Raw genomic sequence first — 11,353 nt, 5'->3', positions numbered from 1 at the left:
ATAAATTCTTTCAAAGCAGGGGTTTAATTTTTTTTCAATGGTTTTTTATCTAAGCATTTCATGCTTAAAAAATGGACTTGGTTTTACAAATTCCAAAGCTATCAGAAAACTTGACAATATTTAGAGGCTCAAACTTCTGGCCATGTTCTCACTGATTTGCTTATTTATCCCTACATATTACGGAGAAACACAAAGACAATATGATGATATTGTTCTTGCAAATAAAACAATATGAAGATTGTTTCTTTGTCAATATTGTGTTTCCTTTGGTGTGAATTTTCACTTTTATGAATTTACACAACCTCTCTACCAACTCTAGGAGATAAATGAAGTCTTAGTTTAGCATGTCCTCATCGATACCATCACTATATTTATAATGATTTTGAAATGGTATGTCTTCAGCAAACCTTATAAAAATATAAAAGCGGTATAATACCCTTGATTGGCATTAATCAGAAAATGCCACATTAAAAGTACTTTTTTCCACCCTTGAAGATAAAAAAAGGCCAATTTTCTGATGCACTTTTGAGATAGTTTTTGCATTTACTATCCATTTATTAAAAAATTGCTGCATTGTGAATCATCCAAAGCACTTTTCTATTGTTAAAAGTTGAAACTTCCTATGAATCTCAATGATACGATGAAGTGTGACCTCTTTACTTCACTTGATTTAACTTATTGGAGTGACGTGAACGCTTTTTTCATTCTTAAATGTTCAAATATTCAAGCTAACCTGATAAAAAATTATCTAATAAATTTTCATTAGGGTTGTAGGTGTTATTTTATGACAGTTCGGAACAAACAATTGTACAAGAGGGAATAATCAGATCATGGCAATTATGACCAGTATCTTTTATTGTATGATACAAATCATATTACTAAAAATGAAGGTAATCGAAATAATATATTCTATTATGATAAACATCAAATGTTTTGAATATTATGATATAAAATTTCATTACTATTTTCAATAACACCTAGTTTTAGGAAACCTGAAATGCTAACATTTCCATATAGTCTGAATTTCTATATTTTTTTGCCATAGAGCATCCTATTGAGTTGTACAAAGTCGGAAACCGGCATGCAAGCATAGGCAACACATGACATACGGGGTGGGGCTTACAATGAACTGTAATTGTCAAAGGTTGGAAGATCTGGCCAAAGAAAGGGATACCCTGTTGATTTGTTCCCATGGTTTGATCCTTCCTAGTAAAACATGGTGTGTTCGAATTCATATTGCATTTAGGTGAGAAGAGGGGACTGCCATCTAAGCCTAACTATACCTTGATGACTAATTGAGTACAAGTACCATGAAGGAAATTTGAAAATAAGTCCAATGGGGGAGTTTAATAGAGAACCTGAAATCTGATGGGAACAAGCAGTCAAAAGAGCAAAGCGCGGGCACACCCACTTTAACAGCATGCCTTTTGCATGATGGGTAAGGGAGGAAATGTGAAAGCGGCATAAGCCATTAGGTGTTGGTTTCAGTAGGGGAATATTCGAGTTCTTCCTATTTGTCCTGAAACTGATTGATCGAGCCATGGGTAGGTTGAAGAGAGCTCTAACAGCCCTTGGGGGATCAAACCCACTATGTGGCAATATACAAGAAGACGTGGCTAGGGATGTAAGGCCAGCACACACCTACAATACCATAGTTCTGCTCGAAGATAATACAACCACAATATAACTTGCATGATCTTCTATAACCGTAGCTGCTGGTAGTCCCATCGTATGGGGACATTGATAACATGCAAATTAATATACTTAATTACTGAATTATACATTCTATTTATGTGTTTTAATGGTCATATTTGCATGTTATCATGATAAAATACATTGAAATCAGTTAACATGTCGTTTTTCTATTATTTCATATTTTTTATCATTTTTTACATGGAATTTGACATTGTTTCAGTGAAGAAATATTTTTACATGATTTTATTTGCTTGGTTTAAGGTCAGTAAATCATCTCCTGATTTTTCTGAATTTTTCCCATATTTTTATGAATTTTTCTGACCATTATTTAGGCAAGAAATGATTTTTATTTAATTAAATAATATATTGATTATTTATTTTGCATTTTAAATGCATTTAAAATGAATATCCACGTCATTCGCCCGAAATTCGGGCGAATGAAGGGATATATTAATTAAATAAGAAAGGAGAGAAGAGAGGAGAGAGATAGGAAAAGTCAAATAGAGTGATTAAAAGAGAGAGAGAGAAAAGCGGAAGAGAGAGGAGAGAGAGTAGAGCGGCTAGAGAGGAGAGAGAAGAAAAGATATTTAATAGGAGGAGAGAGATTTGAAAAGTCAGAAAGAGCGGCTAGAGAGGAGAGAGAAAACAAAGGCGGAAGAGAGAGAAGATAGAAAAGTCAGGAAAAGCGGCTAGGAGAAGAGAGATTTAAGAAAAAAAAAAACAACGGAAGAGAGAGAGAGAATAAAATAAAACAAAGAGAGATGCATATTTGGTCGGTGGGCCGCGTGCAATAATTGCACGCGGCCACCGACGTATTTTGTTAAATTAAAAGATGCCAAATGGCGTCGATTTCCGCATACGCGGAAATCGACGCCGATCATTGGCGTTTATTTAAAACAATGATTTTTTTTCTTTTTCTCTCTCTCTCTTCTAACCAAGCGAAAAAAGCACTATTTTGTCCTTTTCTGTTTTCTTAAAAAGCAGCGAAAAAGTGCGGCCGACGCGGACAACGAGGGTGCACGTGTCCCGAAACACGGAAAGCGAGAAAATCAAGCCCAGCCAATAGGAAATTCTGATTTTTTAGAGAAAATAAAAGAGATCCAACGGCCCACATTTGATCTCACTAAAACTGCGATATCTTGAGATCTACTATTCCAATTGGGCTGAAATTTTGAGGGCAGGTTCGTCTTTTCCTCCTCTACAATCTGGATGGTTGGATCTTTAAATAAAGGTCAGAAAAAAGGCGAAATTCACTTTTGGAGGCTCTCCCCAAGCAATTGGCCAGGAAGGACACATGAGGCATTCTGGAAGATGTCAGATCTGGATCTCTTTATCAAATTTGTAAACTTCTGAATTGTATTTGATCATCTTCTAGAACGATTCGAAAACGCCTTGGCATGGGCGAAATGTACATGCCCTAGATTCATGTTTTGAATGCATCAGCACTTCTTTTTGATTTGGATTTGAGATCTGACTTTTGATAATTAATTCTTAATTATTTTAGGACATTTATGCTTCATTACATTTTTAATTTAGGGTCGAAATTGGGGTTTTCCCCAATTTCTTCACTTTCTCTCTCTAGGTTAATTTGATTTGTTTCTCTCTCTAGATTTCGGTTTTTATTGTTTAGGAATTTAATTTAATATATAAAAAAACCAAAAATAAAATTTGAACCGAAAATTCATCCATTTTGAACTCCAATTCAAAAATCACTTTCTTGATTATTAAATTCCCAATTTTAATTCTGAAAATTATTATAAATTTTATTAAATTGGGAAATTAATAATTTTTATTTTTATGAGCTTAAAATAATAATAATATTCTTATCTGGAATTATCTGACCGAAATCAAATTTAAGTTTTACTTAATTTTGATTATTTTAAGAATATTATTTAATATTAATTGAATTAAATATTGCAAAATTCAAAATTACTTGACTTGATTCATAAAAATTGTTTGAAAATTCTGAATTGTTGCCTCCTTGCGGATCGACCCCTTGCTTGCTCTATATTCTTATTTAGTAATTAAGGGAATTATAAATTTATTGCATAAGTCTAAAAAGCGCAACGACCACGTAATTTTACGTGATTTTTCGGCTTATCATCGTCCTAGGAGCGTCAAGTGGATGAGGGATTATACAGACACGGTAACCGATGATGAACAGGTTCCATGAGTGAGTCGATACACACTCTTTTGTATCTTCTAGGACACGAGATGTAGCTTGGCACCCCACGTGTCGGAGTCTCGACCTATCGATTGGGTTAAATCGATCCGACATTAATTAATCTATATGATGATATAGTTAATTAATTTGGAAGGCCAATAAAGGTTATTAGGTCTCTGGAGTCGTTAACTAGACTGATACATGGGCCTAGAGGGTCACACGCAAATGGTTTTTTGGACATTGGAAGATATACTTAAGTTTTGGGGGTTTTTATGAAAAATACCCACTTAGTATAAATAGGGGAAGGCCTTGAACAAAATTCACCCGGGCCAGAATTGTTCAGGGGCCTTTCCCCTTCTTCTCTACTCTGCCCATACCCCCTCTCCATCCCTGATGTGATCAGGACGACGTAACGACGCCGACGGAGAAAGAACGGGGCTCCTCAACGAGAAGGAGGAGATCCGACGCGTCGAGGACCGCGTGGATATGTCTAGAGGCCGCACACTTGAGCAGCTCGACTCGTCTCGCTCCAGGATCGAAGAAATCACGAATGAGATTCATGCAAAGTTACTCGTTTCAATGGTTTTTGTCGATGCCGTTTGATACGCAAAAGTTTTTCGCTGCGATTCATTTTGTTTTGTTCATCCATGTCAAGGCCTCTAGAACCCAACAGTTAATACCTCCAAATATTACCCAATCATTAGAGGGCTTGATTAGAGAGAGAAAGAAAGCTACAACTATGAATGATTGGGGGGTTTCATTAAAACATTCAAAAAATATGTGCACTACAAAGACAATGACATGCTGATTTTGATAGTATAATCCAAAAAGGCCTGAACAAGAGGCTACAATATTCAGCAATTTTGGATTGAGAAGATTTGATGCATACACAGGATGATTGAATTGGTTTGGAGTCTCAACATAATCACCCATTAACTGAGATCACTTGTAGATCCATACCAGCTTGATGCATCGTGATTGATTGCTTTGTTTGGATTGATTAGGGTATCAGTCTCATTTGAGAGAAAAAAATGTGCTTGATGATCTAACCACCAAACATATTGACTTTGTTAGTATAAGGAAATAAAAAATAAAGACATATGGGCTGTTGGGTTGTGTACCTTGGTTCAACCATGGGAAACATGGTTTCCATAATGCGGAAGTGTGAAATCAATTCTGAATTGATTTATATAATAATACGTCAAATGTACCTATTTGGGAACTTGTTCTACCCTTGACCTGCTCCTATTGAGATCGTTCTGAAGCCATTCACGTGTCTGGCCTCTAGATGTATACACGAGATCATTTGGCGCTTGGATCTCCACCTCTTCTTCTTCAACTCTCGTTAAAAATCTTGAAGATCTTCTCACCATTAAGACACTCTCCTTGGTTGAGTGGATAAGAGAGTAGAGTGGAGAAATGGGGGGCTCTCAAATCTGGTTGGCTTGGGTTCATGAAATGAGTGTCCCTTCCATATTTATATTTTACTTAAGTTTTTTTCTCAAAAACCCATAAAGTAAAATATGCTCAGTAATTCGATTATGATCTTATGTGTGTGACCCTCTAAGCCTATGTATCATTCTAGTTAATAACTTTGCTGGGCCAATAAAACTTATTGGCCAACCTTATTAATTAACTATATGAACATATAGATTAATTAACTACAGATCGATTTAACCCAATCGATAGTTTAAGTTTCCAGCCCGTGGGGTGCCAAGATACACCCCGTGCTCTAGAAGATACCAAGTAGTGTTTGAACTTTCTCATGCAACCTTTATCTTCATCTATTACCATATATGTATAATCCATCATCAGCGTGAGACTCTCGAACGACTTAGGATATGGTTGATTGTCAAACCCTAATATGTCATTCAATTAATCCTGATGCTTAACGAAGATTGGAGAATGTCATTTCTGATATCCTCACTACCCTGGCCTGGGATTTTCTGCATCATCTTCTTGAGTCAATCTCCTCTTATACTGAGGCCACATGATCTTGTCTTGACCACTCAATCATCCCCGTGAGCTTCTCACTATATCTGAGCTACGACTTCTTTGAATACCATGACTAGAGGCTCATAAGTCGTAGTCAAAATGTAGTTTTCCATCCACGAGATGTCTTCGGTGTCTTAGGTCAGTGGATCACTTATAAAACCGTGATATGAATAAACCTGATTGACGTTTAGATATAATATCATTCAGGGATTCATATGGATCAAATCAATGAACTCTTTCTCCAAAGAGCACCCACTATGTGTCCTTAGTGTCGCCATACTAATAGTCGCATGATCATCTATACTTATTGTATAAGTAGGATCAATTAGTGCCCTTTTATACAGTAATTTGATGTCCATCTATAGACTATCCATTGAATAGGAATAGTGATCAACGTTTTAAAACATGTATTCTAAACTATCCATTCATCTAGACTATCCATTGAATACATGTTTTAAGACTAGTGATCACTGTTTTATAATATTATCATAATTCACTGGATTTTTGCATGTATTCATGGACTTCATTATAATCATCATACTGGAATAATAATGAACATTATATTTTATTCAATGAACTTAAATAAACATGGTGGTGTGATTGGCAGCCACATAATATCCATAACGGGGTTCACGTCACTCCAACATTATACAACCTTCACACAATGATGTTGATTAGGCTGGGCCAGTCAATGTCTGATGCTCTGTACATGGAAATTTAATGAATCTAAACCTATGTCTCACCTCATGGGTTTTAGGAAAACATAAATCGAAACAAGATATATTAAGGAAGCTGAACAAAGGTCCTCTTGTTAAAATATCTGTTTCAAAAAATCAGAATTGACATCAATCTAAATATTATTCTAGATTATGATAACTTAGGAGCTACATGATAAGTTATGAACAAATTTACACTTTGTGCACGAACATGGTGTGCCAACATGGGGTGAGCAGTAGACTCCACCAACTATGACTAGCATTACTTGGTGGAATGTAGTTGTTAACGAAATAATTTTGCATGAACTGAGTGGGTTGAATGGTACATTTTTTTATTACTTTTTTGATGTTCAATCATCATTTTATGTCCTTCATTTTTCATCCCGGCATTTTTTTACTATGTATATACCATATGGATCTATTTCATTTATTAATCATATATATATGGCATCAAGTTGTCGAGCTAGGTAAATCAATAGCACAACCAGATAGGTGCCTAGCCAAGCACTTGATTGATCAACATTGTAGGCGCCTGGATAACTGCCAAAATGAGTCTCGTATAGGTCACCAAGCCAGGAAGCACACATGCGTAACCACATAAAATGTCTAGTAAGTCATCTAATCAGGCTGCCAACATATTTCCATCATGAGAAGCCCATAAGCAAATCTGGGCAGACACCCAACCAGGTGAACTCAAAATTGGTAGGCCATGCAGCTAGCCAGTCACCCAACCAGGATGCTAACAATCGCTAAACAATGAAGCCCGAAGGTGCAATGTAGACATCAAACAGACTAGTGATCTCGAGGTTAGTAGACTCCATGCATAGAGATGGAATTCTATATGCCTACAAGTAAATTTTACATTCCACACCTGTCCAATATATTCAATATTATGCAGGTTTGACACTTATAATGAAGTCCATGAATATACGTAAAGATAACTAAATTATGTAATGGTTACTATTTTTGGGAACACAGTCAAAATATTTTTATTCTTAGAATATTCAAGAAACATATCAAAATATAAAGACATAGCAGATACTTAGAAAGGCAGTAGCTGGGGTTTAGAGAAGGAGTTCAATATATTGATCTGAATGTTAACTAGGTTGATTCAAGTTATGATTGTGTAAGTGGCTATTAGACCAGAGGCACCAAATACATCATGTCAATGTAGATTTTTTTTTACTATTACCCATGAGACCTTAGCAGTGCGAGTTAGGTAAGCTTAGCTCAGACGCAGCAACATGGCCGCAAAGATAATTATTACATGGAGATGGAATTTTCTGCCCTTTATGTAAGAGAAGACATCTCAAGGAATATAATGTGATGAATTCCTTGGTAGAGGTAGTAGAAATATTATAGAAAGAGTCCCTAGTCATGAGGAAATTCTGATCATTTCCTCATGCATAAGTCTAAACTTGGAGGACCCATTATAGTTTGATATTTGATCTTATGCAAGTAACTTTTATGAGTGTCACATAGATGAAGGATTATACAAACATGATAAGTGATGGTAGAAATATTTCATAAAAGGCTGATAAATTCTTGTACCTTGTATCTCATATGTTCCCATCTCAATCTATCGAGAATATTCAATAGACCCAAGACTAATTAAATTCATCTGTAAGAGTAATATATTTAATTAATTAGGTTTTCAAATAAATTTGTATTGGGCTTGAGGGTCACACACTTGATGTTTATCAGATGTCAGAGAATATAATTTAATTATAGGAGGTTTTATAGAAAATCCCATTGTATAAAGCAATGAAACCCCAAAACAAAATATGTTCATGGCGATCTTTATTCAGATATCTCTCCTTCTCTCCTTGGGAACTGTCCCCCTAATATGATTACAATGGGGAGAAGATCATATTGAAGAGATGGTGGTGCTTGTCGAGTAGAAGATGAGGTTTTATGTTTTTTGGATAGTATAGATACATCTAGAGGCTGCACACTTATGAAACTCATGAAGACTCATCAAGGAACCAAGTGGATATTTAATTTGGCTCAATACTAGGTGATTTAATCATATTTTTATGTAGTCTAAATTTATGTTAAAAATACGTGATTTATTTATTTGTGTGAATCATCATCAGATCATTGATCTTGAAAACCATAATCTAACACCAAAAGCTAGAAACAATTCTAGCAAATCTTCAAACTAGGAGGTCCACAAGTGCGACAAAGTAGGTTTCCATTTAGGAAGCTCAATAGTCGGCATGTCAGGTGCATATTGGGCTCCCAGCAAATTTTCCAATGCATCGAGCCAGGTACCTAGTGAGCTATCAAAATCCATTTTCAAGACAAGTGCCTAGAAAGCTGCCTAGCCAGTTCACAAACAGGTCAAAAAGCCACGAAACCTGCAGGTGTAGTGGTGTATCTTTCCATGCAAACATCAAGACATTTAGTACTCTAGGCGCTTAGCTAGTCTCATAATTGGTCTGCCGACATGTTGTAAAGCTAGGCAGCCTCCAAGTGCTCAACGCAAGTCCCCAAATTAGCGCCAAACTGGTGAAATTAGTTTGGGATACTTAGCCAGCTATAATAATGATATTGAAATGATCTTGACTCTAAAAATATTACTAGATAGGGATGAGCATGAGTCATCTCTACAGGAAAGATAGATTACAAAATTAATATCTCCTTAAAAGGAAATTGGGGATGAGAATGGATATTGTACAAAATAAGAGATGGAGAGAAGTGGGAAATGATGATATGAGACGGTGATACATAATAATTGCAGATATAAGTATAAAATATGAAAGGTTGAGGGTCATATTCATAGAGACTTGTGAGAGGGATAGAGGAGCAATAAATTGTCAGAATGATGGTGGGATAAGATAATGGCTAGCCAGAACTGCACACATAAATATGTTTTTACCACTATATCAAATAGGTTGATTGAGTATGACATTATGGATTGATGAATGATAGTGTTATGAGATGGATCAAACATAGATGATGTGATTGAAAAGGGATTTCGATGGGCAGATTAGATAGATATAAATCTAATGAGTGTTGAGAAGTTTATTACCCTTAAGATATAAATAACATTCTTGGGATCCTCATACATTGCCAAGATCAGGCTGAGAAATTGTTCTTACCGCCCAAGCACCAAATCAACACTAACAAGGCTTGACCTATTTCAAAATCACTTTATTTTACTCAGCCTGAGATGAAGGAACAATTCCAATATAGTTTTATGTTTTTCCTGCATTCTCTTTATAAATTTTATGGGATTTATGTTTAGATAGGGATCGGCAATCGTCATCCGTCACGTCACGCGTCACCGTGACGGTCACATGACGGGTGACGTGACGGTGACGGTGACGAATCAGACGGTCCGTGACGGTGACGGTGACGGTGACGGTGACAGATGGCCCGTGACGGTGACGGTGACGTTGACGGGGTAGTCCGGACGCGTGACGTGCCGAATAGTCCGTCACGGATGATGTCCATGACGGAATTTTAATACGATTATATTTTTCATTAAAAATATAATTTCAGGGCACGAATTCTACGAATTCTTCATCTCCCTCTCCTTGTCCACGAATTCTTCAATCGAACGGGAGAGAAGGTTAATTTCAGGGCAGTTAAAATTGGGGAGAAAACGCTACTTTTCTTACTGTGGGAGAGGCTGAGGTAGAGGAAGAAGGTGGAGCCTGCTCTTGTTCCTGCGGATGAAGCACTGGCGAGGGAGATGGGTCGGGCCAGGCTGCAGAAAGATGGCGACTTGTGAGCGAGATCTTCGCCGTAAATTTGATCTCAATCTTGTTAATACAGCGGATCATGAGAGGAATTCAGGAAATGGCCGCTCGACGGCCAATCTTGTGCAATGCCGGGATCAGATCTCTCGCCATAGCCTCAATTCTGATAACTTTTGGCGTGCTTGCGTTTCAGAACCCCGCAGTCTCCCGTGAAAGCTTCTCCTCGCTCGATAATGGAGGAAAAACAACAGATCCAGCCAGAAATTCCTCCGCTGCTTCTCCTTTCTCGCCGTTTGTAGAACGCAAGCCGGTAAATTCAAGCGAGACATTCCTCGACGGTCGACAGACGAGATTCCACCACCGATGCATTTTCCTCCCCGCCGGTTGATCAAAATGTAAGAAATTCGCACAACAGCTCCCTCATCGACGAGATCACAACAGCTCCCTCATCGATGAGATCGCCGCGAAGAACAACACAGACGAAACCCCAGCCTCGAGGTAGGGGAATTTCCCGTCGCTAGTGACGGTGACGTGATTGAACGAGGATTAGGGTTTGACATCTTAGACCGGGACCGGTCGGACCAGACCGAACCGGGACCGAAAAAAGACCGGACCGGAAGAGGATCGAACTTTAGGTAAGGTTTAGGTCCAAGCCAAAAAACCGGACCGGACCAGACCCTATCCCTCGACATGGTCGTTCTGTTCTGTTCTGTTCGTTTGAAACGAACTCAAAATTTGCACAAAAGTACCCCACAGGCCCTTGTTCTTTGTTCGGTTCTTTTTCTTTTACAGAAACAAACAAAATTCGCACATTCGCACAAATTCACACATTCGCACAAAATTAGACTAAAATTCTCACAAAGCGAACAAAATAACAGAACACGGGTCTGTTTGATGTTCTGTTCGAATTCGTTTTTGTTCTGTTCGGAAATCCGAACAGAACTAACAATTCGCACAAATTCGCACCAAAAGAACAGAACGACCATGTCTACGGCTATCCCACATACTACCGATTCCCCTCCCCGTCTCCCTTTCAATAACCCGCCCCAAAGTTCATTGATGATGTTTCTCATGCA

General features: G+C 37.5%; 1 long non-coding RNA gene across 1 annotated transcript; it reads right to left on the bottom strand.

Moving 5' to 3' along the window:
- Positions 1-8,691: 8,691 nt before the first annotated feature.
- On the bottom strand, positions 8,692-10,876 carry LOC144716253 (uncharacterized). Its single transcript, XR_013584866.1, has 2 exons — positions 10,197-10,876; positions 8,692-9,078 (listed from the first exon to the last, which is right to left on the bottom strand). It is a non-coding gene; the product is annotated as an uncharacterized LOC144716253 (long non-coding RNA).
- Between the last annotated feature and the right edge of the window lie 477 nt (positions 10,877-11,353).

Source organism: Wolffia australiana, chromosome 20 (assembly GCF_029677425.1).
Source record: "Wolffia australiana isolate 7733 chromosome 20, ASM2967742v1".
Taxonomy (NCBI): Eukaryota; Viridiplantae; Streptophyta; class Magnoliopsida; order Alismatales; family Araceae; genus Wolffia; species Wolffia australiana.
Note: the sequence above shows the minus strand (reverse complement) of the source record. Positions and strands in the feature narration are given on the sequence as shown.